The sequence below is a fragment of the Triticum urartu genome, chromosome 7 (assembly GCF_003073215.2).
Source record: "Triticum urartu cultivar G1812 chromosome 7, Tu2.1, whole genome shotgun sequence".
In the NCBI taxonomy this organism is placed as follows: domain Eukaryota; kingdom Viridiplantae; phylum Streptophyta; class Magnoliopsida; order Poales; family Poaceae; genus Triticum; species Triticum urartu.
The window spans coordinates 507071304-507077629 of NC_053028.1; positions in this window are offsets into that span (position 1 = coordinate 507071304).

Below are 6326 nucleotides of genomic sequence, written 5' to 3' on the forward strand. Positions count from 1 at the left end.
ACATATTCCATCTGTCATCATACCATATTTATCCATTCAAATGCTGTTCTTGTGTATCAGACGTTCAAAAGGAAGAGGGCGATTGCTGATCGTGGAGGAGCACAAGCAAAGTATTTGGAAAAGGTAGTGGCACCTGATAAATCAAATAGCCCATTAGGTGTAGTTGCAATATCACCTGACCCACAAAATACCCCAACTCTAGCAGACTCTAGCCCTACTACACTGGTCATTTCTGATGCCCCAACTCAGCAGACCCCAACTGCAGCAAACAGTATGATTATGCCAGTTGACATAGCACCAGCTGTACGACGCAAAACCCCCATTCCAGCAAAGAGTACACCAAATCCAGTTGCCAAATCCCTTTTCGAACCAGAGAGAGCCCCAATTGCAGCAAATAGGACCCCTGTTCCATTTCTTCCCAGTTTAGAAGACGAAGCTTATGTTGTTGTCAGGAACTTTGTGCGCATCTTTCCTTCATGGAAAGATTATACCGCAGACACAGAACAATTTCCAGTCTTCCTCCGCAACTTACGCGTAAGTAATGTACTAATGTTATTCATGGTCATTACTGCATATGTTTCTGCTGACAGAAGACACAAGATTTCATTCTTTTAAATAGGCGAGGCGCAAACTGGATTGTGATGACGAGCAAGGGTTGGTTGCGCTTTTCAAGCACTCGTTGATGAAGTATCGTTCCTACCTGAGGCAAGCGCACTTGATGGCAAGCCTCTGAACAAATTTTCTGTAAAGTCTCCGGTGCTACATTTATCCGACGGTGACTGGAATAATCTTGTTACACATTGGTCTCGGCTGCAGCGTAAGGTACTGTCTATGATATCACATCACAATTTGAACTACATTTCTGCATTTGCCTTAAATGTCTGTGCTTGTACGAAAACTGTTAGCAGAAGAACATTCGTTCTCAAGGGACCATAGAATCTCGCAACTATACTGCACACTGCATTGCTCTTGTGAGTACCTCTTGCCCTGTATGACCATACTTACTTTCATAGCTGTTTGATTATGTAGCATCACTGCACATGTTAGCCTCGTAATCGTCCATTTGGTGGACATTATAAGATCCGTATGGACTCTTACATAAATTTAGAATCAACCCAATGCTTTTGAAGAGGTTTAGCTCTGCAGTCCTCTTGTAAGGACTGAACGTGGTCTATCACTGTACTTACATTAACAGCTACTCCCTCCGTCCCATAATATAAGAACTGTTTTGTACAGTACACCAGTGTTCAAAACACTCTTGTATTATGGGAAGAGGGATTGGTTCATTTTGTAGCATTCTGCATCTTATCTCCCTCGCCCACCATTTACTAAAAAAGATCAGATCTATATTTAATCTTACCAACAAGTAGAATACACAGACAATGCCAGTGCAGAAGTGTAGCCCATTGCTCTTGTCAGTACATTTTGTCCTGTAACGCTTGTACTTCCAGGGATTGGTAGTTGATTATGTAGCATCAATCTGCATCTTATCTTCATTATCCTCTATCCCTTCCAGTATTATCATATCTATAATTACTCTCTACAAAATGTAGAGTACAGGCAATGCTTATGAAGAAGATTTTGTGCTGAAATTCTTGAGTTATCCTTCCCTTGACATGGAGAAGGGCATTATAAAGCCGGTGTTAACTGTTAATGTAAGTCAGTCCTTCTAAAGCCTTTATCCTCAACTTGCTGTTTAATTTGCTCATACTCCCTATCGTTTACTGCTGTTTAGTTTGCTTTTCTCACCAAAATGCATGTTCGTAAGAACCGTAAGTTCTAAGTTTTACTTGTAAAACCAAATTCCTTATTCATACCATGCACATTACTTAATACTCCCTATATGTATGCTTGTTTTTGTGGATCTATAATCCAGTGTGTGGTGAAGCAGCCCACGTTTGCACCTTGTCATCTCCTGTTTTATCTTACTGATGTGGCTGATGATATGAACAACATGCCATGCACATTATCCAAAATAGATACAATGATTTTCTTTGCCCTTCATCTATGCTTGTTATGTTGACATGGTAATCTAGTAGTGCGGTGAAGCTCCCCACATTATGAACAATGCCAAATTATGCTATTGATATTTTGAACACACTCTTTATTTTCTAATTTGAAATTGGATAGAATTGATAGAGCAATTATCATCTTTGTTTATACACGTGCAAAACCTGTCATCTCTCTGCTTTGTTTCAGGGTGATATGCCTGATGGCATGCACAAGTCTGCTGAAGGCTGTGAGACAAACCCAACATATATTGCAGCAAAGAAGGCAAAACATCTTGAAGATAGCGAGACAACCCCAAAGTCTTGTCTTGATGCAGTGTTCAAGTTACTTGAGACTAACAGTCAAACAAGCTCACAGAATTCGTTGTCTGAATCAGTTCGACTTCTTCAGTCCCAAGTTCTAGCAGAAAGGCATTCTGCAACTCAACTTTGACTTGAAGTCCTATCTCTAAGAAAGATTGCGGAGAACACCAATGAGAACCTCATCGCTAAACAGCTACACCTGGAAGCTATGACCGACATGCTAGGCTGGTCTCACAGCCTTGCTCAGCAGCTTGTGCAGCAGTTCCCCCACAAGGCTAACCTTTCTTGAACTGTCTTGGAAGTGGTCTCAGTTCAGTATTATTTTGTTACGCTGCAATGGTGCCCAGTTTTTGTAATCTGCTTCTTCATGCGCTTTATGATCACTGGTGGCGAACTTTGATGCCCAGTGGATGTAATATACCTTAAACCCTTTATATATAGTGTAGGTTCATTCTAGTTACTATGCCGTAATTTCTTTATTGTATAGAGTAGTAGTTTTGTTCTTAATTCATACTAGTTACGCAGCAGCCCGAAATGAACCCCGGCCCATGATTGTGCGAATCAAATCACGGGCTTTTAACAGGCCAAAATTGTCTCGGTCCTTGTTTGGCCCAATCAGATATCGGGTGCGAGCAGGCCAGATGCAAACAGGGCCATAGTTAGGCCCAACTATATGACAGGCTTTTAATAGGCCGAAATTAATATAGGGCCGAAATGTTAAACGGGCCCTTAACAGGCCAAAACTACTATCAGGCCGAATTACTAAGTGGGCCTTTAGCAAGTGGGCCCAAAAGCATAGTGTCCAGTTGACGGGCCGAATCTGATATGGGCCATAATTGAGCCCAAAGCCTCTTAAAGGGCCGGACCTAATCTGGGCCGTAATTTGGCCCAGAACGTGGTAGGCTTTTAACGGGCCGGATCTCATATGGGCCACTATTAGGCCCGGAGCGTGGCAGGCCATTAATGGATCAGATCAAATATGGGCCGACATTTGGCCCAAAACATAGCAGCCAATTAATGGGCCGGCCTACTAGGGTCCTTAAAATCTTGTGGGCCTATAGCTGGGCCGGCCCATTAATGTCGGCGAAATCTCGTGGGCCTTTAGCTGGGCCGGCCCATTATGATCCGCAAGAATCTTGTGGGCCTTTACCTGGGCCGGCCCATTATGGCACACAAAAATCTTGTGGGCCTTTACCTGGGCCGGCCCATTATGGCCCGCAAAATCTTGTGGGCCTTTAGCTGGGCCAGCCCATTATGGTCCGCAAAATCTCGTGGGCCTTTAGCTGGGCCGGCCCATTATGGTCCGCAAAATCTTGTGGGCCTTCAGTTGGGCCGGCCCATTTAAACTTGATGGGCCGGTCCACGTGTCAACATATCATAGGCGCGTCTCGCCCATTGGATGAGTTGACACGTGTCTCCTCCAGCCAATGATGATTTTACACGTGGAAAATCCCCATTGGTCGTGGCTGTTAACGGGTTATCGGATCCAAAACCCGACCCGATAGCTTAACGGCGTTCCTGTTACGGTGGATGCCACGTGTCGGTCACCCTTGACGAAAGCACTTCTGTGACGCGTGATTTATTGTCATGGAAGTGGACACTTCCGTGATGATAATTTTGGTAATGTCATGGAACACTTCTACGACAGCACAGGTGCTACGTCTTGAGCTTGTGTTGGTTTTCCCTGAAGAGGAAGGGATGATGCAGCAGAGTAGCGTAAGTATTTCCCTCAGTTTTGAGAACCAAGGAATCAATCCAGTAGGAGGCCACGCGCAAGTCCCTCGTACCTACACAACACAAAGAGCTCAACGCAACCAACGCGATTAGGGGTTATAAATCCCTTCACGGTCACTTACGAAAGTGAGATCCGATAGATAATATTTTTGGTATTTTTGATATAAAGATGCAAAGTGAAAAGTAAAAGGCAAAGTAAAAACAAAACAAGATTAAAGTGATGGAGATTGATATGATGAGAATAGACCCCGGGGCCATAGGTTTCACTAGTGGCTTCTCTCGAGAGCATAAGTTTTCTACGGTGGGTGAACAAATTACTGTTGAGCAATTGACAGAATTGAGCATAGTTATGAGAATATCTAGGCATGATCATGTATATAGGCATCACGTCCGTGACAAGTAGATCGAAACGATTCTACATCTACTACTATTACTCCACTCATCGACCGCTATCCAGCATGCATCTAGAGTATTAAGTTAAAAACAGAGTAACGCTTTAAGCAAGATGACATGATGTAGAGAGATAAATTCATGCAATATGAAATAAACCCCATCTTGTTATCCTCGATGGCAACGATACAATACATGTCTTGCTGCCCCTTTATCACTGGGAAAGAACACCGCAAGACCGAACCCAAAGCTAAGCACTTCTCCCATGGCAAGAACTACCAATCTAGTTGGCCAAACCAAACGGATAATTCGAAGAGACTTGCAAAGATAACCAATCATACATAAAAGAATTCAGAGAAGATTCAAATATTGTTCATAGATAGACTTGATCATAAACCCACAATTCATTGGTCTCAACAAACACACCCCAAAAGAAGAAGATTACATCGAATAGATCTCCACAAGAGAGGGGGAGAACATTATATTGAGATCCAAAAAGAGAGAAGAAGTCATCTAGCTACTAACTATGGAACCGAAGGTCTGAGGTAAACTACTCATACTTCATCGGAGGGGCTATGATGATGTAGAAGCCCTCCGTGATGACGGCCCTCTCCGGCGGAGCTCCGGAACAGGCCCCAAGATGGGATCTCGTGGATATAGAAAGTTGCGGCGGTGGAATTAGGTTTTTGGCTCCTGTTCTGATCGTTTGGGGGTACGTGGGTATATATAGGAGGAAGGAGTATGTCGGTGGAGCACCGAGGGGCCCACGAGGCAGGGGGCGTGCCCTGTAGGGGGCGCCCCTACCCTCGTGACCGCCTCCGGTACTTCTTGGAGTAGGGTCCAAGTCTCCTGGGTCTTATCCGAGAAGAAAATCACGTTCCAAAAAGGATTTTTCTGTTTGGACTCCGTTTGATATTCTGTTTCTTCGAAACACTCAAATAGGCAAAAAACAGCAATTCTGGTGTAGCGACCAGACCTCAAACAGTCTGATCTCTGTGCTCCGGTGTCATCCCTGGATCAGTAATGCTGACACCACACAGTACTCGAAGGATTTATAGCAGAGTAGCAATCACACACTTATTACATCGAGTGTCTCAAAAGAGAACTTATTACAACAAGTATGGCTTATGGCCATCTAATAACGATAACAGCGGAAGGCTTGGAAGATAAGTGAGTCCATCAACTCCAACGGCATCACTGAGTATAGAACCACGACCTAAAAACTCCTTATTCGTCGTCTGAAAAGTCTGCAACATTAACGTTGCAGCCCGAGAAAGGGTCAACACATGGAATATGCTGGCAAGGTAACACATAGGGAGTAATGGAATGAAACAACTATACTATATGCATATTTGGCTGGTGGAAAGCTCTATGGTTACAGTTTTTGCATAAAGCCAATTTTTCCCTACTTCAAAGGAATAAATTTAATTACTATCATGGTGGTTGTTAAACATTGAGAATGGTTGACAGCATTCTCAATCCCAATTAAGCATCATCATTTAACAAACCCAACAAAATTAACTTTAGAGTAACATGTTGAGATTCACATGATAATCCAGGTACTAGATACTCAAGATGTCCATAACCAGGGACACGGCTAACCATGATTAGTTTATTATACTCTGCAGAGGTTTGCGCACTTTTCCCCACAAGACTTGATCGCCTCTGTTGGATTTCTCGCACTACATGGTGTTTGAGAAACGGATGACCGAGACACAGTCTTTCAGAAATGCTAGCACCTTACGATGGATAGACCGATACACCTACTTTCCCCTACATCTGCTAGTCTACCCTGTAAGAGTTCGCACGACTTAATCAACTATGCCAGAGCCCATAATGGCTTGTGGCTGCACCGGATTATTTAGTTGAATATCTCATATCCCTTTGGCT